This window comes from Schistocerca americana, unplaced genomic scaffold (assembly GCF_021461395.2).
Source record: "Schistocerca americana isolate TAMUIC-IGC-003095 unplaced genomic scaffold, iqSchAmer2.1 HiC_scaffold_45, whole genome shotgun sequence".
Lineage (NCBI taxonomy): Eukaryota > Metazoa > Arthropoda > Insecta > Orthoptera > Acrididae > Schistocerca > Schistocerca americana.
In genome coordinates, this window is record NW_025726181.1 from 2,420,490 (window position 1) to 2,448,090 (window position 27,601).

Below are 27,601 nucleotides of genomic sequence, written 5' to 3' on the forward strand. Positions count from 1 at the left end.
TGTCGCACAGATGACAAAATGGTAGATATTGAAATAGAGGGATAGAGAAACAATTAAAATCACTCAAAAGAGGAAAGGCCGCTGGACCTGATGGGATACCAGTTCAGTTTTACACAGAGTATGTGAAGGAACTTGCCCCCCTTCTTGCAGTAATGTGCCGTAGGTCTCTACAAGAGTGTAGCGTTCCAAAGAATTGGAAAAGGGCACAGGTCATCCCCGTTTTCAAGAAGGGACATCGAACAGATGTGCAGAACTGTAGACCTATATCTCTAACATTGATCAGTTGTAGAATTTTAGAACATGTATTATGTTTGAATATTATGACTTTTCTGTAAACTAGAAATCTACTCTGTAGGAATCAGCATGGGTTTCGAAAAAGACGATCGTGTGAAACCCAGCTCGCGCTATTCGTCCACGAGAATCAGAGGGCCATGGACACGGGTTCCCAGGTAGATGCTGTGTTTCTTGACTTCCACAAGGCGTTCGATACAGTTCCCCGCAATCATTTAATGAACAAAATAAGAGCATATGGACTATCAGACCAATTATGTGATTGGATTGAAGAGTTGCTAGATAACAGAACGTAGCATGTCATTCTCAATGGAGAGAAGTCTTCCGAAGTAAGAGTGATTTCAGGTGTGCTGCAGGGGAGTGTCGTAGGACCATTGCTATTCACAATATACATAAATGACCTTGTGAATGACATCGGAAGTTCACTGAGGCTTTTTGCGGATGATGCTGTGGTATATCGAGAGGTTGCAACAATGGAAAATGGTACTGAAATGCAGGATGATCTGCAGCGAATTGATGCATGGTTTAGGGAATGGCAATTGAATCTCAATGTAGACAAGTGTAATGTGCTGCGAATACATAGAAAGAAAGATCCCATATCATTTAGCTACAATATAGCAGGTCAGCAATTGGAAGCAGTTAATTCCATAAATTATCTGGGAGTATGCATTAGGAGTGATTTAAAATGGAATGATCATATAAAGTTGATCGTGGGTAAATCAGATGCCAGACTGAGATTCATTGGAAGAATCCTAAGGAAATGCAATCCGAAAACAAAGGAATTAGGTTACAGTACACTTGTTCGCCCACTGTTTGAATACTGCTCAGCAGTGTGGGATCCGTACCAGATAGAGTTGATAGAAGAGATAGAGAAGATCCAACAGAGAGCAGCATGCTTCGTTATAGGATCATTTAGTAATCGCGAAAGAGTTACAGAGATGTTAGATAAACTCCAGTGGAAGACTCTGCAGGGGGGACGCTCAGTAGCTCGGTACGGGCTTTTGTTGAAGTTTCAAAAACATACTTTCACCGAGGAGTCAAGCAGTATATTGCTCCCTCCTACGTATATCTCGCAAAGAGACCATGAGGATAAAATGAGAGAGATTAGAGCCCGCACATAGGCATACCGACAATTCTTCTTTCCACGAACAATACGAGACTGGAATAGAAGGGAGAACCAATAGAGGTACTCAAGGTACCCTACACCATCAGATGGCTTGAGGAGTATGGATGTAGATGTAGATGTAGACCAAAAACTGTTTTTCTTGTAATGAAGACACTAAAGTGGGGGTCAGTCATGCTGTTATTGCTTTTAATGATGGCAACATTGGTTGCGTGAAAATGCTACAACATATGGGAATTAATTCTGGAGCAAACTGCATCAGAGAATTTGAATGGATGGACAAGGTTTGCACTGGTAAAGCAGAGTATGCAGCAAAGTTGGCCACTACGGAGTCCAGAAAGAAGAAAACAAGAAAAAACTTAAAAAAGATCAAGAGGATGATATACAGTATGGTGCAGGGTGCTTCTGAGTGACTAAAAATAAAATGTTAAGCATATATTGAGTTACAGTCTATTAAAACTTTGAAAACTCTTCCTGAAAATTTACATTTTGTCTTGCATTTTTCCCTAAATCTCAGTAACTAATTCGAATAGCGAATTCAAATTTTCAGTATGTATCCTGAGCCTTCTGAACTAAAAGAAGAACATAATGTTATGTATAAATAAAATTATTTAGAATAACATACAAAAAAGTACACAAAATTTTAACTGTGTAATTAAAAAATTGTATTTCCAAAAGCAGTGGCTGAAATGCAATTATTGTAAGACTCAGAACATATAGTTTAATGTCCTGTAAAAGTTTCTTGTCAATGGCTACAGTTGTTCCTGAAATACGGGGAAGTTAAGTCACTAAATTTAACATTGTCAGGATATGGCGTTCAAACTCCCCTTAATGCGCATTTTCTCCTTCCTCCACTTGGTGAGCAACACATTTATAGTATTTTCACAACAGCAGTAGCTATTTTCTTACAATTTCTTTTTGCAGGCATACCATGTGCCGGGCTTCAAGGGACATGTGGGATTTATTACCTCAATGAGTGAACACTTCTGTGGCACGTGCAACCGTTTACGGATAACAGCTGATGGCAATTTGAAGGTGTGTCTCTTTGGGAATTCAGAGATATCTCTCAGGTGAGTGATGAAACATAGAATAATCGTGTCCAAGTGAAAATTCATGTGAGGAAACCATAAAATTACTAGAAGACTGACAGACTGATCAGTATTTTACCTCCAGGAGGTGAAATTCCAAAACTTCTTATAGACACATTTGTTCCTCTTGTCCTCACATTAGTCATGGAGTCGGAGTGACCTTTGAGACCTTCAGAAACTTATCCCTCTTTCCTCTCTCATTAAGGAACTGATAGTTCCAAATGCTGAGTATAGAATAATACTTTCAAACTGTTTGCCATGCACATTAGGTATGTGGTTGGTATATGGAAGAGATAAACTGCAGTTAAATCCAGCAGGTATGAAATGAGTAATCTTTTCTTGAAGTTTTCAGCTTGCACCCTCCTCCCTCCCAGACATACAAACCAGATACCTCTAGCTAAATAATTTGTGAGTATATATAATTTGCCTCTGTCAACATCATGTTACACTAACCTATTTGTGAGATTAAATTAAAGGAAAGTAATCAGAACTGGAAATTATGTAAAGACATTTTTAGTTATGTCCCTATGTTGTAATAAAGTTAACACAATATTTCTGTCCATGTGATGGTAACTATGATTCGCCAGCCACCGTTGCCGAGCGGTTCTAGGTGCTTCAGTCCAGAACTGCGCGACTGCTACGGTCGCAGGTTTGAATCCTGCCTTGGCTCAGATGTTAAGTCCCATAGTGCCCAGAGCCATTTCAACTGTGATTCATGATTATCAGAGTCTATATGTTCCAAATAAAAATCGGAACTTCATGTGTATAAATGTACAAATTATTAGACAATGGGACCAACAACTGACACTTTTAAATTGATGACTAGACTAAGAGATTAATAATAGGAAAAAAACTGCAAGATACTTGGCGATAAGTTTGCTTCAGGACAAGGTAAGGGGGGTGAGGGGTGGGAAGAATCAGCTCTCTCTTTGTGAGCATACCAGAAATCCTTTATCAACCGAAGGTAAAATAAGATATAAAAATACAGTGTCAAACAATTAATTTAAGTATCTTAAAAACCAAATGACTAATAAAATTGGAAGCTAAGAAAAGTAAGTTCGTAGTAAGTAGGGTGAAACACAAGGGGCTGCAACATATTGCCATTGTTGTTTGACTTGTCTATCAAAGAAAAAAGAAATGGATCAAAAGAAAATAAAAGTGAGAATGGAAATGTATCAGAAGCAAATAGGAATAAGCAAGGAACATATTCTTTAATAATAAAAAAAAAAATGACCTGTGAGGCAGATGTTCCTACAATTTTATGTTCATAGCACAGCAGTCTGTGAAAGCAAAATATTTATGACATTGAAAAAAGAAAATCAGTGAGTGAAAAGTGTGTGTAGGTGAATTGTGGTGAAAGACTGGATATTCGAACTTCTGTTAGGCTGCCCAGTATTAGTTAACTTGGTAGTAAAGGAGCAAGTTTGCAAGGGCAGATAACTGTTTGACTACGTAAAATAGAGTGGGAGTATGGAAAAGCTAGTCCAAGATAGGATGAAAAAGATAACAGCAACTTAAAAAATGAATTGATAAGTTACCATGAACCCCATTCCAATCTAGTGAATGCAGTGGTTGACAATATCTTGTGACATTCGCCTATAAGGCTCAAACAATAATTGCTAAATACAAATACAAAATGTTGACAAGACTGTATCGAAGCTGTCACTCTCTTTTGAAACAAGGGTGTTTAAACCAACAAACACGCAGGAAAGCAGGGACAACTCGGACACTAGAGGAGGATAGGAAGTATCATTGAAGGAGTGAGCATAAACCGTGTGGAATATGTGTGGTAAAAAAAAAAAAAAGAAGAAGAAGAAGAAGAAGAAGAGGAGGAAGTGGAAAAATCTTGATCTGGAAACAAGGGAATAAAAATTTGCCACGCGAAGAGACAATATGGTACTGAGCTGATGAGTGTGTACAAGTGGTGATATACAATATACATTGATAAAGGAACTCTGCATTGGGCCCAGAAGACCACGCAATGCTCTTCGAGAGATGTCCTCTACTATATATCTATGGAGAGTTAGGGGGTCAGTATACAACTCTCCAGGCTGTTATCAACTTCCAGAAGTTGAAGACACTACTTCTCACTTGAGTATCTCCTCAGCTGGAACTACAAGCAGAGTGTACCCTATTCCAGTCCGTCCACCGAGCAGAATTTCCCGGCTCTACAAGGAATTGAACCTGATCCCTTTCTATGGCACCCCTGTGGCATACTGACTGCATAGCTGTGGCAAAAGTCATAATATACACTTGTGAACAATTGAGTTATAACTATTCTGTTTATTGGGGAGAGAGTATGTATATTGCACCGTGAATGAAACAGTTTAGTGTATCGTAAATGGAATGTATTCAGACCTTGTACTTGTTGTGTGAGAGCGCGGTGTCTTAGACACTTGTAGTGTTTGTCTTAGCATGTACGGACCAGTGAGCCTTACTTTCTAGTATTTTTAATTATATATCATTACTGGTGCCTCTGGCACTTTTGTGCTGCAATAGCAATAGCTTGCAATAGCAAACATTGAGTCAACCATGGTTTTTGGATTAGAAGAAGAGGTCAACTGGGTTGACGTTGGGAACAGAGTGATGGGAAGTGGACAATAAGCAGTTATATCGAAGGGTGCATTATTTGATATGTTAAGGTTAATTATAAAATGTGGATTGGAGAATTTTTCATGTTGAGCAGAAGTAAGTTTACAGGACCAGATGTCAAATTACACATGATCCGTGTGAATCCCTATAGTCAGCATGAACACTGGCACACAGAATAATTTATAGGTAGCCTTGCTGTATATAAAAAATCAGATTTGTGCTGAACTGTCATGAACAAACTGTCACTTCTCTGGAATAAATAGACTCTGATTTGTTAATTACATCTGTGTAAATGAAAAATATAGGAAAACATAGATTGCTGCTTACTGTAAAGGAGACATGTTACATTGTAGACAGGCACAATTAAAAAGGCACTTACACAAAGCTTTCGGCCACAGCCTTCATCAGCAAAAGAGATACAGAGAAACACACACATTCATACACACAGGCAAGCACATGTCACACACATATGACTGCCAACTCCAGCAGCTTGCCCCTAGCTGCTGGACTTGGCAGTTTTTTTTTCTCTGTGTGTGTGTGCGTGCGCGCGTGGAGTGCTTGCTTGTGTGTTGTGCCTGTGTGCAACTTTGTTTTCTTTACGGTAAATAGTGATCTATCTTTCCCTGCACTGTTGATATTCCTACCTGGAATTTCCATTGTTTAACCAGTGTAAATAAGAAGGACACAGTTACATATATTCTGTCACTTGAAGACTAATACATGAAGTAAGTGGACATTATTTTTTATTGCAGAGGATCTTTGTCACCACTAATCATTAATTTTATGTTCCAGTTAATTAGACATGGTTTCATCCTTTCGTGGATGTGCTCTTTTTGTTAAATCTTCCTGCAAAAGATCTGATTTACTTCAAATTAATAAACCTGAGTATTCTGAAAAAGGAGGTGCAGCTTACAGCTGCAGTGTGACAGTTGATCACAGGGTGATTTTATCACTGCCATATCGTGGGTAACCATGGCTCGAGACACTTATTCTATAAGGGTGTGTAGTCATTGGGCTTTCTTGTACCACAGTGTCAAAGGTGTACTGTGAGCAGATTTATTCAAGGAAAATACTACCACAATCAGCAGAGTGAACTGCTATGGGCAACAGGATATCATTGACAGGGGTTACCACTGACTAGCATGGCTTTAGCAGCGAACAGGTGGGCCACAATGTAGCAAATGACTCACCAACTCAGTGACAGTCAATGAACAGTAACCATTCATGCCACTGGGAACTGTCACCTCTTTGTGGGATACAAAAATGCAATCTGCACACTGCTCGTCACAGTTACAAAGATTAGCATTGGTTCGGAACAGCACCAGGGGATGCTCGAAGCATGCAGGAAGGTCGTCTGTCTGATGATTTGCGGTACATATTGCCAAGGTGGCAGGGTGCAAAATAAGGAGTGATCAAAAAACTTCCATTTGAAGGCTGCATAGTTCAGACCAGTATGCCACACACACACACACACACACACACACACACACACACACACACACACACACACACACTCGCACACACACACACACACACACACACACACACACACACACACATATCCATCCGCACATATACCCTGCTTGTGTCTGTATATGTGCGGATGGATATATATGTGTGTGTGTGTGTGTGTGTGTGTGTGTGTGTGTGTGTGTGTGTGTGTGTGTGTGTGCGCGAGTGTATACCTGTCCTTTTTCCCCCCTAAGGTAAGTCTTTCCACTCCCGGGGTTGGAATGACTCCTTACCCTCTCCCTTAAAACCCACATCCTTTCGTCTTTCCCTCTCCTTCCCTCTTTCCTGATGAAGCAACTGTGGGTTGCGAAAGCTTGAATTTTGTGTGTGTGTTTGTTTGTGTGTCTATCAACATACCAACGCTTTCGTTTGGTAAGTTACATCATCTTTGTTTTTAGATATATTTTTCCCATTTGGAATGTTTCCCTGTATTATATTATATATCAGTGCTTTCCTCTCCCACAACTATCCTGCAGACCTTGTCCACAAACAGATCTCCCAAACAATACATTCCTCCCCACCCAACAACAATGTTACTACCCCCAGACCACACAGAAGCATCCCCCTTGTCACCCAATATTATCCTGGCCTCGAATACATCAACTAATTACTCCGCCACGGATATGAATTTCTCAAGTCAAGCCCTGAAGTGAGATCATCCCTTGACAATATTCTCCCCACACCACCCAGAGTTGCCTTTTGCCGACCCCCTAACCTCCGTAACATCCTTGTCAAACCCTACAATATTCCCAGACCACCTTCTCTACCCAGCGGTTCCTACCCCTGTAACTGACCCCGATGCAAAACCTGCCCCATGCATCCCCCCACAACCAACTACTCCAGCCCCGCTACTGGTATAACATACACAACTCATGGCAGGGCCACATGTGAGACAACATGTCATTTATCAGCTGACATGCCTGCACTGCACAGCCTTTTACATTGGTATGACGACAACTAAACTGGCTGAGCGCATGAATGGGCACAGACGAACTGTCCACCTAGGAGATGTCCAATACCCAGTAGCGGAGCATGCCCTCCAGCATAATTCTAGGGACCTAGGAACCTGCTACACCATATGTGCCATTTGGCTTCTCCCACCCAACACCAGTACCTCGGAACTGCGGAGATGGGAACTTGCACTCCAACACATCCTTTCATCCCGCCATCCCCCTGGACTGAACCTATGTTAACCAACCTCACTCCCATTTACTCTTTAGTCTTCTCCTCTTTCCCTTTCCTCTTTAGCCATTCACGCATCTTTTTATCCTACATAGTTGTGTTTATCTTTATACTATGTACCTCTTTACTTCTGTATTCATCCTCCTTGGTTTGAAGCTGGCACAGTAATTACAGTAGAATATCTTTGGCTTCCCTCTGACATCCATGCCTCCATCTTTGCTACCCTCCCTGTTTACCTTTCCCCTGTTGCTTCATAACCTGGGTTGTGAATAACTGAATCCACTTTCCCTTCTTCCCCTTTTTTCCCCTCTCTCCTCCCTGATGAAGGAACGAAGTTCCGAAAGCTAGGATACGTCAATTTTCTGTTCTGTTTTGTGTATCTATCGGCTGTACTGAGCTAAGTACTCGCCAGGCCCTCTATCTCTTTGTTAGTATTTGTTTCATATATATAAACACACACATACACACACACTCACACACACACACACACACACACACACACACACACACACACACAGGGTGATGCGTATTAACATTTAAAAACCTCCAGCACTGTAGATGACCCTGAGACAAGTAATTTAATACAAGACACATGGTATCACAAATGTTGGATACGATACAAATGTTGGGAAATGTGTCAAAAGCGAATGACAAATGTCACCAGATGATGTACCTTGCCATGCTTGCAGTGGTTGAGCCTCTTGGTCTGTCACACTTGATCATCCCAACCCAAGTCAAGTATTCATATCGTTGTGGCTACGGATACATGTGTGTGACTTTAGTGATGGCGTTCAGGATTTGCATCTTGCATCTGGCAGGCAGTATTTTTTCATTGTGTTAAACAATTATGTATTTATATTGAAGTTTATTATTTTATTTACTGGTCTTGCAGTTTCCTTGATTTCTTGCAAAGTACAGTAAATTGAAAACCTACCATATTGCATAACAAGTAGATGAGTGTAAACTTCAGAATAGCATCATCGCCATTAAATGACCTTTGTTTTCTTTACTAACTAATGTCTGTAAACAAAAAGAGAAGTGACAGAAGCAAAAAACACAAAATCAGAACTGCTTTTGCTTGATTACAGCAGGGACAGTAATTTTGTAACATCTACATTTACAACAGATCATATTTACAAAATGTTTTCGAAATTTGCTCTGTTTTCTCAAATGAAAGTATTGCACTGCTCAATCATTCCTTTACACTCAACCCCGACTGCTGCACATGCTGTGGGGTATGTCATCTGGTTACGTCATATGTTCAGTGTTTCTCACCAATTTTTGGGGTATTTTGAAATTTACAAAAAGGCAAATGCAGAAAGTTATCACATTTTGCTGCACAATACCTGCGTCACAGAAAAATAATGTATACAAATCTTCTCAGATTGGCCACTGAATAACTTTGTGCAAGCCTCGCAATATTTCACCAACACAACTGTTCGTCATCTTCAGGTAGTGGTGGGTCCTGTCATCACTGCTGCAAGATGTGACTGGTGATATTCGCACAGCAGAATTGAAATTTGTCAGGCTAGAAGCAGGAGTACGAATGTGTGGACAGGCACTCCCAGTTGGATGGAAATGCCATTCATAGTAGCCTTCTGCTTATGTGTTGTGGGCAATGACTGCACTTCTGGACACTCGTGTGGTTAAGAGCTGAATTAACTCTCTGCAAGGTACTGCATCAGGTCATACATCGGAGGATCTGGTTTCTACTGTTTTAATTTCATGGCAGTCAGTGCTGGATTCTGGGCAGTGCTTAGTCAAAATTCCATATTCTTGTTGGTAAGATTGCCCACCGTATGGCCTCTTGGGAAACGTGTGGTGCCCTGTATTCAGGCAGTGCTCTGCTACCACTAATTTACTGGGTGGCATTTTTGTCAGTGCTGTTGAACACTGTGTTCTTGCACAATGTGAGGTGTCTGCCCTATATAAGATTTCCCATAATGGCATCAGATCTTATATATGATCTATGTTTTCTAGGGTCAAGATTGTCTTTAACTGAACACTTCCTTAGTTTCGCTGGTAGACGAAAAACACACTTGATTCTGTTTCTCCTAGTGATTCTTTCTATTTTTGAAAACATGCCACTGAAATATGGCAAGAAAGCCATTTGCAGTGCTTGTCTAAGTATCTTCATTTACATCCCTACACTGAACTTGCTTTGCTCAGAACACATTGCAAATCTGTTTACAAGAATAAACATTCTGCTGCAACACTGTTCTTAGGTTTTACAGTTCACCAGGCAGACTGTTGGTATCTGAGATCACGTGTGCTCTATGTGCCAGGGAGTGTAAGACACTACCACATTGTGCAGGGTGATGGCAACTTTTGGACCGCAAATATAACTCTGCGTGTATCAGTTTGCAGTAGAGACTATGCCCCAGTGTTCTGTCAGCTTTTCTTCTAACTGTGACATCCAGGAATGGTAAGCTGCTATCTTTTTGTACTTCCACAGTGAACTGAATATTCAGATGGAGCGAGTGCAAATGCTGCAGGGACATAGGTAGTGTCTGTATTATGTGGGCCACACTACAAATGTCTCTTCAGCATTCTGCCAGAAGGAGGAATGTTGGATATTTACTAAGGGAAATAGAGGATCTCCCACTGTCCACTTGATTAAAGTAGTTGGTGTTACATAAGAAATAGGATGAGGTATGCACATGTTTAAACAGCACCACAATTTCTTTCTCAAACTTGCTGTTAATAACCTCTAATGAGGGCTGCAGGGGCACTTTTGTAAGTAATGATATAACATTTGAGCTAACTAAAAGATCTGAAAGTTCTAGATTAAGCATCTTCAGGTATTCTATGAAATCCTCTGAATTCTAAATATGATGGTCATAGTCATCCACATGATAAATTTCAAAGCTGTCATGTGGAAATTGCCAGTTGCATCTTGCAGCAGTGATGGTGAAAATCACCACCACCTGTAGATGCCAAAACGTTGTGTCACTGAAATATTGAGGGAGGGACTTGCATAATGTTATCTGGTGGGGAACCCAAAGTGTTTTTGCAACAGATCTATCAGGCAAGCCTGAAAAGTCACATATACTCCAAGCAGTAAGTACCTGTCGTAAAATGGTCACATTAGTGAGCTTGGCAATTAATTAAGAGTTTATCAATAAATTTGGCTTCATTTTGCAAGAAATTGTGCTGTGTTCCAGTACTCCCTCTTCAACAAAACTAATGTCAGTTTCTGCTCCACCTCTTCAGCCCAAGATCCTATGTACACTCTTGAGCATTTGTGTAAGATACCTGTTTATTTATAAAAATAAAAGTAACTTCTATCATGACTTTCCCATTCTTGTCCAGTGGGTTTGTTATCCTGCTGTTGCCTACTGCAGACTACAAGATTACTGTTGAAGATTTCTGCAAAGTTTTTCTTCCTTTTTAGTGTACCAACATTTCACTGTGTGGTAATTGCCAGGTACTGTTTAACGGGTGTTTTAACAGTTGTTTCAGAGATGCAATACGAAGCAAATGCAGTGAGGATGACTTGCTTGCCATGATTGGGGCAGCAGTGAGAAGAAGGAAGAAACAACATCGAGGTAAGATACATTACAGCAAATGTAACTCTATAGATAGAAAGAAAATTTCTGTTTAACAAGTCATAGCAAACATAAGAGCAAAATAGAACGAAAAACAACAGTGATAGAACCTGTGTTTTTTGTGTAAACTTGGATTTAATTTTTATTTAGTATTCATTCTGATTAATGCCCATTGGTCAACAAGATATTTCAGCCCTAGAATTTGGTTCTGCAAGGTCCACCAGATAACCATATATGGCTGTTGTAACTCCTTTATTGGACTTCAGAAGTTTTCCAGCAACAAATCTTTTTTTTTTCTTTCTTTCTTTCTTTTTTTTTCTTTTTTTAAAAAAAAGCTAAAATGCAGAAAACATCATAAAGAAAACACTCACAGAAAAGCATCAGTGTCCTTGAAACAATGGAATCTCCAGTAGGAATATCAACAATATTGGAAAAGGCAGATTACTACTTACTGGTGAAGGCTGTGGCTGAAAGCTTTATGTAAGTGTCTTTTAATTCTGCCCATCTGCAGCCTAAGGTATCTTCTTTATGGTAAGTAACAGTCTGTCTTTTCCTTCATTATTCATTAGTGTTCTTTGTTTTTATTGCTGTTTAGCAAGCATCATGTGGTATATAAGGGATGCGAATAGCGTCAGATGAATCATCACTCTGGAGGATATGAAGGTGCTGCATATTGGTGTGAGACAGCATTATCTGATGAGAGTTTGAAAGAAACCTCATTGCGGATGTCCATTTGGTCGCCTGGTTAAACCTTGCAACATCTGTATTTTTGGAGTATTTGGATCTGACAGTGGCCTGATGTTGGAAAGTAAGGGCATACTCATCATCAATGTTCCAGTTGACTACATCAGACCACTACAAGGGAGCATCACTGTGTAGTGTACTGAGTACATTGTAACCTGTTCACATCTGTGACTGCCATCTGAGAACAAGTACAGTAAACTCTCGTGCAGCTACACTTTTGGCTAGCTAGATTGACACTTGACAAGTTTCAGTTTGCGTGCACCTGGAGCCAAGCATTTGCTGGTGTTTTTTGGCGATCTACTGCTAATCAGTGCACTGGTGAGTGTCAAAAGTCCAAGTATCGTCAATTTGTGCGTGTGTTGGTTGAAGCTCTAGTGTGTTTCTTATTCGTATTGCATGGTTTCATGCCACTGCCATCTATTGGAACTCCTTGGTAGTACAGTACATACAGTATTGTTCTATGCAGCGCAACGTAGCCCTGTCAAAACCAACAATTAGAGTGCGCCGCCTAACACTTTCCACTTGTTGTCGGTACATCAAAGCTGAGTGTTTAACAGTGAATGTACAACACCCTGTTGTGTTGCCACGTGGGCTTGGGTAGAACAGAGGAAATGGCATAGATGTATCGAATGCTTTCATTTGATGGCTGCCACAGCCTGGTTTCAAAAGTCAAAAGTTTGTCTAGTGCATCTCGAGTGTTGTCAAGTCGTGCATCTGTGTGTTTCTGATTTGAGGTTTTGTGCTCCCACTATGTGCCTTAAAGTGTCCAGAGATAAAAGGGGCCAAAAACCATAAAGGACTCAGTCGAGTGTCTGTAGAAAGAACACTGAACGTGACTACAGGCACGAAACATAAAATGAATGTGATCTTGTTGGAAAAAGAGCTTCACACTTTGCAGAGAATTGATGCTGGTGAGCCACCCACAAAAGTTGCTGCTGAGTAGGAGTACAATTACTGATCGGAAGACAAATTGATCAGGAATTGAAAAATTTTGTTCCATCCAAGCATTGGGCAGCGCAGTGAAATCTTGAAAAACAATGAGAAAAGGTGCACATCCTCAGTTAGAAGAGGCATTATTTTTGTGGCACGAATAAATAAGAGCCAAAGGTGTGTCAGTTTCAGGTCCTCTACTTTGTCAAAATGAGCTGATGAGCTGATTGAAGGAAAGAAGCAAGAATTGCTCGGAAGTAATGGCCAGCAGGACCGTTTCAAGAAGCAGCATGGCATCCATGAAATTGCCATCAGTGCCAAATCATTATCTGGGGATGAAGCTGCTACACTGATTTTAAGAAGAAACTGCACACAATCATTGACAAAGGAGGTTATACTGGCAATCAACTTTACAAATGTGATGAAACTGGGTTGAATTACAAAATGCTGCCAATGAAAACCCTTGCCTCTAAAGAAGAAGAAATGGCTTCAGGATACAAAAAAATCAAAGAAAGATTTACTGTCCTTGCTTGCAGTAATTCCACTGGCAATCATAAACTGTGTCTTACTTTAATTGGCAAATCCAAAACACCAAGAGCATTTAGACACCAACCAACCAGTTTGCCACTGAGGTACACGAGTCAGTCTTAAGGCACGTATGAACAGTGCCGTGCCATCTTCAGAGAGTGGTTCCAGGCAGAGTTTTTTCCAACTGTAGTAAATTAAATGGAAGGAAAAGGACTTCCTTGAAAAGTGCTACTTCTTGTGGACAATGCTCCTTCTCACCCAGGTGATCTGCAAGATGGGGATATCAAAGTTGTATTTCTCCCACAAAATGTCACATCTCTATGTCAACCGATGGACCAAGGTATTCTTGAGGCGATGGAAAAACATTACAGACACAAGATGCTGGAATACTTAATAGGTGTGATTGATGCTGCAGATGATTTTGTGGAAGCTCTTAAAAAAATCGATGTTTTAAGTGTCATTCATTGATTGCTGAAGCTTGGAATCTAATTCCTCCAGTTCCTCTTGTTAGGTCTTGGAAAAAACTCTTAGATCGTAAGGCAACCTAAGTGGTGGGAAGGAGGAGGCAACACCGAAACTCAAGCTGACATAATTTTGGTGAATTTACTGGAGAAGCTGGTTGTAAAGACACACACTTCGAAGACATTGAAGAGTGGATAGAAAATGGCATTTTTTCATGTGACTGAGGATGAAATCGTCCAAATTGTGACCGATCATAAAGTGTCAGAAGACTATGTTTCTGATGATGAATCAGAGAAAAATATTCCTCACACATTCTGTTACGAAGTGATCCAAACTGCCCTGGAGTACATCAGCCAACAGGCGGAGACGATTTATCTTGAAATAGTTTGATTTCAACGTTGGAGATGTATTGTTGCAGCAATAGTTTCTCAAGCAAAAAAACAAAAAAAAAAGACGTTTGTGACTTCGTTACCAAAAAATAAACTCTAATGAAGCATCCTAGAACTTCTATGTCCATAACTTAAAAAGTTTTTTTTTTTTTTTAATTTTCTTGAAAGTTCCTCTAGACAGACTTTTTGTTCCTTTGAGTAATCTCTAGATTTGTTTCATAATTTTGTTCAGTAGTTTATTTTTTACTCAAAAGAGTAGGTAATAAAATTAAAACTCCTGTTATTTCCTGCTGCCAAATAAGGGAGATTTTTTCTGTAAGAATGCAAAATAAACGAGCTTTGTTATACAGCACTTAAAAACTTTGAGTTTTCAATCATAGTTTGGTGCCTTTTTAACATGTCAACACAATTTTTTCAGTAAAAAAGTGCAGGGTTATTTGCAACCATATCAGTAACGTTTTACATACCCTACGCACGTTTTACGATCGTATTTCGCAATATTGATGCAATTTGGAGTGTTTACATGTGAAAACAGGGGGACTTTGATTTATCTGAAATTTTTGTTATCGGAACCGGCCACCGTCCCGATCATTTAGGATAAACAGGAGTTCACTGTAATAGACTCCTTGCAACATGCTGTGTCATACAGCTAGGAGCAGCCAGACTATGGAATTGCCGTCCTGCACATAGGCTGCCATTAACACCGAAGCAAATGACTGCATGTGAAGTGGTGCCATGATCGAGAAGTACGGACTGCTAATGAATGGTGTCACATTATGTTCACTAATGAGTCCCAGTCCTGCACTGCTCCAAATGACTATCGTGGAGAAGTTCGACAGTGACCCGGGGAGATGGGGAGAGGTCCCATTCTTCCACATTTTGGGGGGGGGGGGTCACAAAGCAGTCCCATGGTGTGGGGAGCCATTGGGTATGACTTCAGGTCACGGCTTGTAATGGCCGAGGGAACTCTGATGGTACAGCAGAGTGTAATAGTATTGTGGTGCTATTTTTCAACAGGCCAGTGCTTGTCCACATGTAGTGTGTGTCTCTTTAAGTTGTCTGCGTGATGTTGATATACTCCTGTGGCCAGCAAAATCCCCATATCTGTCCCCGATAGAACATTATGGGACCAACATGGACGTCAACTCCATCCCACTGCCTGTATCCATGATTGCAATGTCCAGTTACAACAGTTGTGGATCACCTTTCTCAGGAGGGTATGCAGCAGCTTTACGACATCCTCCCGCACTGTCCAGGCCAGACAGGGTGCATTGCTGTATTGATAAGTGGGCTCAAACTGATAAGTTCTGTGTAAATTTGACTCTGTTTTGTTATCACTGAAATAACATCACATACCCTCTAAATTAGCTATGTTTCAATTTGTTTTCTCCCCACCTTCTGAGTGTCTCACTTTTTTTCAAGCAGTGTAATGTAAGACAGATATAAGTATATGAAAATGGGATGGCATAACACATTGCTATTCAACTATGCCCCTAAGAAAATTGTAAGATAATGGAGAAGAGCAGGTGCACTATTACACTGACTAGAACGTAAACTTAAAGATAGAATTATATTGTGTAACCTATACCGATGATGTAATACTAATTGACAAAAACATCACTGATGTGCTAAAGCAATTTGAAATATTAAGGGAGCAATCTAGGAAAATTGGACTAATAATTTCACCTGGATAAAAAATTAATGGACGATACCAAAATGGCACTGGGTGAACTTATATAGGCAACAACATAGTATTCGGTGATAAAGAGTTTAAATAATTAGGTGAAAAAGACCGCTGAACATCATAATGAAAAGAAGGCATAGAATCCAGACTTCAGAAAATACAAACTGTCTCTCAGTTAACTAAAAGTATTTTTCCTGGAACTCTAAAATCTAACATTGCACAACAGTGATCAAATTAGAATTTCTTTATGCATGAGAGAGACTCTTTGTCCAACACAAGACATGAAAACAGCAAACTGAATTAGAAGAATGTAAAATTGTAGTAAAAATCTTAGGTCCAAGAATAAAAGATGGAATACATCACACAGAACCCAGTGTGAAATCTCCAGGCAAATTCCTAAAAACTCTTGTTACAATGTGTCTCCAAAGAATCCAACTTGTGGGACATACAGAAAGAATGTATCCAAACAGGCAGCTCATTGGATTCCCACATACTTGAAAAATAAGATCCAACTGATGAAAACAAACAGGAAGAGACCTTACGAAATTGGAATCACCACATTTACAGTATTCTGATGTAGTGATGAGTCACACAGAGTGCAGTTTCACAGTAGCTTGATCGATGCTTGTACTTGTGTATGTAGTATATGCAAGTGTGTACAGCATCTCTTCTGGTGTACTCACAATATGCTAATTTAGTGGCCAAACAGTAAACCGGATCCCTACTCGGTTCCAGTGTGCTGTGCTAATTATTCTTCTTCACTATACATGTATGCTTGGAGCTGCAAGAGAGGCCATTTTCCGGATAGTGCCACAAAAACAACAAATTCTCATATATCAGTTTAACTTAAACTCTTCAATATCATAGACAACATTTCACATTAATATGTTGCAGAACACTAGATTAGTGTTAAAATTGCCAGAGTAAACATTGTTCTCCATGTGACAGATTGTCACCCGATGTCCAAAATCGATAAATTTTATATCTCTGCACAGAGAAGCAGCTGGTTGCTCATTGTCATGTGTGGTGCTAATCAATGGGTCGAGCTCGTTGCTGGCACAGCGCCACCTCAGAGTAAGTGGCCCCTCATCCCAGCAGGTGGCGATGTTTAAATATCCGTATAGCTCCCAAGACTTACTGCGTCTGTGGATAACTCCGTCTCTGCACAGAACTTCCCACATTTCCCACACAGTGGGCCCTCGTGTCTCTTACACACAATAAATCTTCAAACTTATTTCATTGGCTAAGTTAAATTTCTAGTGTGACGTGCTATTTCGTAAAAAATAGCAAACGGTAGACATGGATGTTATTGTGACACTTTCCTAAGGCAACATTTGTGTATTACACTTGTAGAAGTGCACTGCAACATAAAACAGTAGACCGTAAGTTCAAACAATGGAAACTACAGGTTGGAATATAAGCAGTGTAGGAAAAGATAGAGTGCTAATTACCATAAAGATGGCACGTTAAAATGCAGACAGGCACAGTTAAGACACTTACACATAAGCTTTTGGCCACAACCTTCATCAGAAAAAGAAATAGAAACACACACCATTCATTCACACAAGCAAGCACACCACACACACACATGACCACCAACTCAGACAGCTCAGGCCAGAATGCTAGCCTGTAAGTTTGCTACACAATAAAATAATTATTCTGAGCTACAAGAAAAATGGATTCAAAGAACTAAACTGCTTGAAGAAAAAAAAGGGAAGCTCCCTGAAGCAACGTAGTTTCACGAGTGTGCATACCAGTGGTAAATTATGAGAGTCGCAACTCTCTGAAATGGATAAAAAGGTCACCAGATTGCATTAGCTTTGTTTGTGTCTCGGATTGTTACCGTGAATGGTAGGAGCTATAAGAGATGTGAAGAGCGTAAGATGTTGAGTGATCCCTGTTAAGGACACAGATGCCCTGTACTTCTGTGAGTCAGCATTATCAGCACGTAACAAAATTTGAAGGGGCCTAATTGTGTGTCTCCATTTGCCAGGCTGATTGAATTATGCAGTATGCAGATTTGTGAGACATTCAGATGTGGTAGTGTCCCCATGTTGGACTGCTTGGGTACGTAAGGGCGGCTTGCTTTTCAGCAAGCTTCCGGTTGACCGTGTCTGACGAGCCCATGGGAGAATTGCTGCAAGTACGCCGAGCACATTGTAACCCTTTCACACCTGCACCTGTCATGTGATCAGCAGTGAGTCACATTCTGCAAGACCCGCGATGACAGTTGTCAGTGAGTATGACAACGACATAGGGAGAGGGCGTTTGGGGCAGCATCGGATATGTCTTCAGGTCACTCTGACAGCACAGCAGTATGTCATGGACATCCTACATCCTCATTTGCTACCTCCATGTCCAACGGAGTTACAAGAGACAGAGCAGTGAAAACATATCCAGTTGTTGACTCACAAAACGGTTTTGAGCTGTGACGCATGTAGTCTTAAGTGAATCATTCATACAAAAAGAAAAGAAGAGGAAGCTAAAGTCAGAATGTGAAAAAATTGGAGAATGGAATAGATATTTGAAGACTTCACACTTGAAACTCCCAGTTTTCCTATTGTGAAAGTGCCTTTGTGACCATATGCATTTCACTGATGATAAACTTTTTTTTCCCCCTGGGTCTTGGCTCCATATTTTTTCATCCAGTTGAGTCAGAATAGGTATTGTTTCAGTCTTGCAAGCTAATCTAAAATACAATCCCTTTTGCATCCTAGAAAACAATGACCACTCTTTCTCTCCGATTAAGTCACCTTGGCTATTTTTGTGCAACTGCTGTTTCATTTCATCCACGGGAACAGATTGGTGCATAGAATCAGTTGTGTGTCAGATTGTCCCAAATTGTTTTTCACATTAGGTTGTAGTCAGGCTTCAACAGACATGCCACTCACTTTCTGGTTTGGCCATGGCATCAACTGTTTTGCACATCTTTTTAATTACTGATCTTGCAATATCACACTGTGTTCTTTCTCAGCATTTTCATATTTGATTGTAATTCTAGGAAGTAGTTCATGAGTCATCTTACAGAGACATATGCCACATATGAATTCAGCCACCCATTCCTTAACTGTTGACTATGAAGGAACTCCCCCCATGAACCATGGACCTTACCGTTGGTGGGGAGGCTTGCGTGCCTCAGCGATACAGATGGCCGTACCGTAGGTGCAACCACAACGGAGGGGTTTCTGTTGAGAGGCCAGATAAACATGTGGTTCCTGAAGAGGGGCAGCAGCCTTTTCAGTAGTTGCAGGGGCAACAGTCTGGATGATTGACTGATCTGGCCATGTAACATTAACCAAAACACCTTGCTGTGCTGGTACTGCGAACGGCTGAAAGCAAGGGGAAACTACAGCCATAATTTTTCCCGAGGACATGCAGCTCTTCAACTTGACTAGAAGAAGAGATCGGTTGGTAGGACATGTTTTGAGGCATCAAGGGATCACAAATTTAGCATTGGAGGGCAGCGTGGAGGGTAAAAATCGTAGAGGGAGACCAAGAGATGAATACACTAAGCAGATTCAGAAGGATGTAGGTTGCAGTAGGTACTGGGAGATGAAGAAGCTTGCACAGGATAGAGTAGCATGGAGAGCTGCATCAAACCAGTCTCAGGACTGAAGACCACAACAACAACAACAACATGAAGGAACTGACTCCTAATAAGTAAGAATTATGCCTGTAGAAAAGTACAACAAAACAGTAATCTCAAAAAAGGACAGGATAGACAGTACATTCTGTAGGACATATTAAAAGTGATTGGTAAAAGAGACTTGGTGTGTTAAATGCAGCTTTTGATTACATGATAATTGAATTGGATAGATAAACAACCTACTTGCTAAGTGGCGGCAGAACACACACATAAAAGAAGATTATAATTAGGCGAGCTTCAGAGCCAGTAGCTCATTCTTCAGGCAGAAGGGTTGAAGTGGAAGGAAGAGGGGTGAAGGATAGGTCTAGGAAAAAGGGTAGATTTTGAGAAAGTTACCCAGAACTGCAGATCAAGGGCTGACTTTCCAGATGGGATGTGATTCCACATCTACATACATACTCCACTAGCCATCATATGGTGCATGGCAGAAGGTACCCTGTCTCACTACAATAGTCTGAATAAAATTACTTGATAGTTGACATCAATCACTTGCTGCAACAATGTTGCCACATTGGCTACCAGCTACCGTTTGGTTACAGGTGACAACAAACAAGCAGCTCACTTCACAAATTATGTTAAATGTTTAACACAGAGCAATTTTTCTAGTGGCTGGTGCAAGGTATGTCATAAATGTTGGATACTTTGTCGACTATTGATTTAAAGTGACCAGTGACTGAACTGGGGCAGACGACCCGTTTTGTATCCCTGACTGTAAACTTGTGTCCTAACCCAGCCGAGAAAATTGTGGTCAACAGTCTGCAGCAGTACTAATATCATGATCGCTTTGTTCATGGCAATTAAAGCTAACCCTTAAGGGTAAACTCACGACAACAAAAACTCAATTTCAGGGCTGAAAGCAAATTGAAATTTCTCCATGTCATTTGTTACCTGTAACTATCCTTACACTAGCTGCACATGCTGCCATGTTAGAAACCAGTGAACAGTCCATGTGGGCACTTGGTCGTGGATTATAGATGACTGAGGCAGATTCCAAATGAAGAAATAATGACAGGAAGAAAAATAAGACCAAATAGAACAGTCAAAACAATGATGAAAAGTGATGCAGCAAATTATTAAAAATAAAAAAATATATATTTAAACCAATTAATTGAATGAAAATAATAATCACACTCTTTTGGTTAGATTTAAAAATAAAAATTTTGCTACATTGATGAGATTCAAACCTACAACATGCTACATATTAGATTAATCTGCCAACCATTGTGCTATGCCACAGCACAGCATGAAGTATTTATATATGTGAATGTAGTGACCCAGTTGCAACTATGAATTGCAACCTTAAAAATTTCAGTTTCACGCAGTGTAGTGAAAAGCTTATCTAATGTAAGATGATCTCTGTGAATATGATAACTATATGTATGATACTGAATTACACCTTGTGCTGAGTTATTCAGTAGTGTTTGGTTAGTGCTATGAATGAAATGTGTGTCTTTCATTAGCATTGTTAATGTGTGTTGTTTTTGGTGTAGCTATCGCGTGTCATGAAATACATAATAAAAGTGTCGGGCTCGTAATTCGGGATACAAATACATCAAGAAAGAATGCTGAACCAGGAATTGGAAGTGACTGGCCGATTTTGGTGGAGTTTGGCAACAGCAGACAGTTCAAGTGTGATGCTGACTACTCTTATTGGCGTTTGAAGTGCCAACTATCAAGTAATTTTATTTCAACTGTAGTCAGTTCCTTTCCCGTTCCATCTGCCAATTGAGTGAGGAAAAAGTGAATGTCTATATGCCTCTCTATGAGTCCTAATTTGTTGTCTCTTATCTTTGTGGTCCTTACGCATAATGTATGTTGGTGCAAGCAGAATTGTTCTGCAGTCAGCACAGTGTTCCTCAAAATCCCTCCAGGGATTCCCATTTGAGTTCCAGAAACATCTCCATAATACTTGTATGTTGTTGTTTCAACCTACTGTTAACAAATCTAGTATCCTGCCTCTGAATTACCTCAATGTCTGCTTTAATTCGACCCCTTGCGGATACCAGACACTCAAACTGTACTCAAGAAGAGATCACACTAGCATCCTATATGTGATGTCCATCACAGCTGAGCCACACTGTAGTAACATCCACCCAACAAACAAAAGATGATTATTCGCCTTCCCTACCATGACCCTCACACGTTTGTTCCATTTCATATCACATTGCAATGTTACGTCCAGATATTGAAACAATGTGACTTCTTCATTCATGACACTACTAATGCTGGATTCTGGCATTATGGATTTGTTTTTCCAACTCATCTGCAGTAACTTATATTTTTCTACATTTAGGGTTAGCTGTCATTTATCACACCAACTGGGAACTTTGTCCAGGTCATCTTTTATCCTCCTAAATCACTCAACGATGACACCTTCCATACACCACAACATCATCAGCAAACAACCACAGATTACTGTCCACTTTGTCCATCAGATCAGTTATGCACATAGAAAATATGAGTAATAGCGCTCCTATCACACATCCCTGGAACGATCCTAATGATACCCCAGTCACTGATGGACACTCACCGTCGGGATAATGTAGTGGGTTCTATTACTTCAGAAGTCTTTGAGCCACTCACATGTCTGGGAATGTATTCCATGTGCTTGTACCTTTGTTAAAAGTCTGCAGTGAGGCATTATGTCAAATGCTTCTCGGAAATCAAGAAATATGGAATCTGGGTTTGTGAATTTTGTGATGGCAAAGTTAGAGGAGCAATGCATCTGCATTAAATTTTGTGTGAAACTCAAGAAAACCTTTACAGAGACACACCAAATGATGCTGGGAGCCTATAGCGATGAGTACTTAAGCCATACTCGGTGTTACATATTATTCACACGTTTTAAAAATGGCTTTACAAAAGTCAAACATGATCCTTGTTCAGGACGCTCTTAGATGTCCACTGATGATGTTGTGTCAGGAACGTCAACGAAATTGTGTGTGCCAGTCGAAGATTCACTGTCCGAGAGATTGTAGAAGAATATAACATTTCAATTGGATCATGTTATGAAATGACACAGCATCTTGGAATGCATTGTGTTGCCGTCAAGTTCATTCCACGCTCATGAGTCAAGACCAAAAAAACTTTTTGGATCTTACAAATGAGACTGAGATGTTCCTTGTGAGAATAGTATGACCCCTGCAGACTTCTTTTTATTTCCAAAGGTGAAAAGGATGAAGTTTTGCAATGGTAGATGAGATAGAAGAAAATTCGCAGACGGCACTTTATGCGACCCAGCAAGATGTGTGTCAAGACTGCTCCTGGAAGTGGAAATGATATTGGGAGCAGTGTATCAATTTTGGAGTAGAGTATTTTGAAGGAGACAATCCATAGTGACTAAAAGATAAGCATAGAAAATTTTGTGGACAAAGTTCTGGAATTTTTTGAACAGACGTTGTATGACAAAAGGGCATGCTGAGTTGCCCATGAGCGATGCTTTGTACTGATTTGTGGACATAAACTTATTGGTCTCTATGAAACTGATTAGATTCAAACCCAGAATATGTTCAAGAATTCTGCAGCAAACTCATGTTACGGGTATTGGTCTGTAATTTCGCGGGTCTGTTCTTTCGCCCTTCGTATATACAGGAGACGCCTCTGTATTTTTTTCCCCAGTTGCTTAGGTCTTTCTGCTGGGTGAGAGATTCACAATAAATACAAGCTAAGTAAGGGTCCAGTGCCATATAGCACTCTTTGTAAAACCAAATTGAGATTCCATCTGCAACTGGTGACTTATTTGTTTTTAATTATTTCAGGTGTCAGGGATGCTTACGAGGGTGGTTTGAAAAGTTCTTGAAACAGAATAGAAAAAAAGTACTTATGTCACTGAAACTTTTTTGTTTTTCAATGTACCCTGCTTGTAGATTAATTCACTTGGTCCAACAGTGTTCCAATACCTTGATCCCATCTCGACAATGATTTTCCTCCAGGCCTACAAAATAGTTGTCAACTCAGGCTATCAATTCTTAATTTAAGTGAATCTTCATCCACAAAGAAAAATTTTCAGTTTAGGGAAGAGGCACGTGTGGCAACAATTCATACCTTAGTTTGTGTAATTTTACCATGGCGATGGCACATGCGTGCGAGCGTGCATTGGCTTGATGCTAGATGACTTTCTTCCTTATTAAACCTGGCCTTTTTCTCATATCTTTTGTTGCAATTGGTCCAGAAGGTTAGCATAGTATTCTCCAGTAATTGTTTGCCCAGTGGGGAGATAAAGTACAAACAGAATCCCCTTCTCATCCCAGAACACTGATGCCATGATCTTCCCCGCTGAAGGAATTTGGTGGCGCATCCCAGAACACTGACGCCATGTCCTTCCCCGCTGAAAGAGTTTGGCGGCGGAGATTCAGCATGTTTCCAATGCTTTGATTGTTGCTTTGTCTCTGGGGTATAGTAGTAAACCAAAGTTTCCTCGTGGTCACAAACCAGCACAAAAGTTCTTGTTTGTTTCTCCTAAAACAGGCCAAACATTGTTGTGATATGTCCATTCTCATGTGTTTTTGACCCAGCATCAAGAGTCGCGGCACCCATCTTGTGAATACCTTTCAGATGACATCTGGCAAGCGTGAGCAATTTCATGCACTCTAAATTGGTGATCCTCCTTGATCATTATGCGCACTTTTGCAATGATTTCTAGAGTAGTGACACATCTTGGCTGACCTATTCATGGATGATCATCATCTAAGCTCTCCTGACCAAATTTAAATTCATTTATCCACTTGGCAACAGTTGAAGACAAAGGAGCAGAGCCCCTGGTGTATTCTGGAAATCGGCATGAATGTCCTTCGCTTTCATACCTATCTTTATGAAGTACTTCATCACTGCTTGAATCTCTACCCGTCCCCCCGTCCCCCCTCCCCCCCCCCCCCGCCGACCCGTCTTTGCAGATCACTACACAGGAACAACAACAGAGCCGTGTCACTGCCACAGCTCTCTTCCAAGAGCACTGACATGGCACATGTTTACAGGTGATTGTTGTTAGGTGTCTTTGTGCTATTGTCAAATGACGGTATGTTTATATGATTCTCTTGCATGAATTATTTCTTAAATGTAAAATTTAAAACATTTATCTCCTACTGCCACACCAGACTGGTCAAGTGACATGATGGAAACCTTTGACTCACTTAGTGATTTTACATAGGACAATAATTTCCCCTGCTTCTCAGCCAGATCTTTTGCTGAGGTATGACAGTGGTAGTAACCTTTCCTTGTTGCCATTTGGCATTCTCTTTTGAACCAAGAGGGCAGTAGCTTTTCCTTCCTCAGTATTTTCCGAATTTCATTGTTAAACCACAGTGGCTCTTTTGCATCCTTAATTCGTTTACTAGGTACAGACTTGTTGAGAGTGCAATTCACGATCTGTTTAAGCTTTGACCATAATCTCTCTACGTCCATCTTAATGGAACTAAGTGATGTCAGTTCTGTCTAAGTGAGATGCTAACATCTGCTTATCTGCTCTTTCTATCATGAACATTTTCCTAGCCTTCTTGACTGATTTATTAATTTTTGTAACCTTAGTTATTATGATGTTATCATGATTATTAATCCCCATCTCTATGCTGAAGTCATTGATGATATCTGGCCTGTTTGTAACTACAAGGTCTAAGATATTTCCATTGCATGTGGCATGCCAAACTAGGTGCTCAAGACAATTTTTGAAAACCACATTCAAAAGTGCTTCACAAGATTGACTGCACCCCCTGCAATGAAGCCATAGGCTACCATCTATACTCAGTAGGCTAAATTAACCTCCAACTAGTATTGCATGATCTAGGTATTGACGTGCTACTGTCTGTAGACTTTCTGTGAATGGCTCCAAAACTGTCATAGCAGAACCGGGTGGCTGATTAAAACATTCATTAATTAACTTGATTTCACGTAGACTTGTTATATGCAACCAGATAACTTCACTGTCACAATCAGCTTTGACCTCAATAGAGACAATGGACACTCCCTCTCCTACAGTGTCTAACCTGCCTTTCCGATATATATTCCATTAATCACTAAATATGACAGAGCTTTCTACTCTGGGCTTCAGCCAGCTCTCAGTCTCTGAGAATAATTTGAGTGCGAGACTTTCCTGGATGGCAGTAAATTCGAAAACTGTGTTACAAGTACTTTGACAACTGATAAAATTTTGACAATCTACACTGGAGTGAATTCAAAAGATAAACCTCAACCAACATTGAATGTATCTTGGTGATAAAGAGCCGAAATAAATAAATAGATGATTTTATTCCATTTCATCTGATTGAATGAAACACACACAGCATAACTACTCAGAAAACAACTATAGTGCTGATTACATTTACTATCATACATGTAGCACTCTGAGAACATTTCACCTTGTCGTAGTAGTCCTGTGTTTTGGAACTAGGCAGTGCTTCATTTCACAAAGCGAAAGGAATGGCTTGTGTGTGTGTAAAAAAAAAAAAAAAAAAAAAAAAAAAAAAAAAAAAAAAAAAAAAAAAAAAAAAAAAAAAAAAAAGAGGAAATAGTGGTTGCTGGTGTTTTTAACACTATCATTCAATTTAGTTCCTATTGTGAACTTTGCAGCTAGGATATGTAAATGCTCTGAGACTGCTATTGATAATATCTTTATGAACAAATCTAGGGGAAAAAAGTCATATCACAAAACCAATAGTAAATGGACTATCTGATCACAACGTGCAGCATCCTGTGTTAAATGTTGAAACTTGTCAGGATAAAAAAAATATTAAATCTGAGTACAGGAGGATAATAAATAAGCCAGAAATTGAGGAATTCAGGAAATTGCTCAAAGCCATGAACTGGAGAGATGTTTACCTGACTCAAATGGAAAATACAAAGCATTTATTAATAAAGTTACCTCCTCTTTTGAAAATTGTTTTCCCCTAAAGGTAACTCAAATCACACAGAAGTCAAAAGATAAACCATGGATTACACAAGGAATAAAGATATCATGTGGGGAAAAAGGAGACTGTATCTACTATCTAGGAACATTTCTGATATTATCATTGTAATGCATTACAAAGAATACTGCAAAATATTGAATCAAGTAATCCAGAAATTGAAGTAGCTTTATTAAGAGAAAAAGATAATTGTATCAACAAAATAAGAACTGTATGGGATATAGTGAAGACAGAGAGAAGTGGGGCCAAAAAGGAAGTGGAACAGATAGCTCTAAAAGTAAATGAGGCTTTGGTAACAAGTGCATGTAGTGTTGTAAATCTCTTAAGCAAGACTTAATTTTTGTTACTGACGGCTCGGGGTTATCAGGTTCGGTGAATGGTGCAATGGAGTATCTGGGACCAGTCTTTGAAGAACATTGTGTAGAACCTATTCGAGGAACTTTGAATTCCGACCATTGCTTCTCAGTATACTTACTCCTTAATGAAATTTGTTGCAAGTCACATATCTATATTTCCAACAAATAGCTCAATACATATTATCAATACTAGGAATAAGAACAATCTACATAAAGACCTAAAATCACTTATGTTGGTCCAAAAGGGGGTCCAATATTCAGGAACACACATTTTCAATAAATTACCAGCACCCATTAAAAACTTGGTTTCAGATAAAGCACAGTTTAAACAGAGTTTGAATGACTTTTTGATAGGCAATGCCTTCTACTCTATAGATGAATATCCTAACAGAGACTGAAAGGCCAGCTTAAGTAAAAATATGTTAGATTTAAGTTTTGACAGCACTTGTTTGCAACAGTCAATATTAAGTATTTTGTGTATGATAAATTTATTAATAGTGCATAACAATGTTTCATTCTGACAGCGTATTAATTCTGTAAATATTAGCTTTTCCAGTTTACTGTATTGTATTCACCTATTTTGACAATCTCGTGACAAATGATCAGGGAAGTATTCATTATATTAAAATG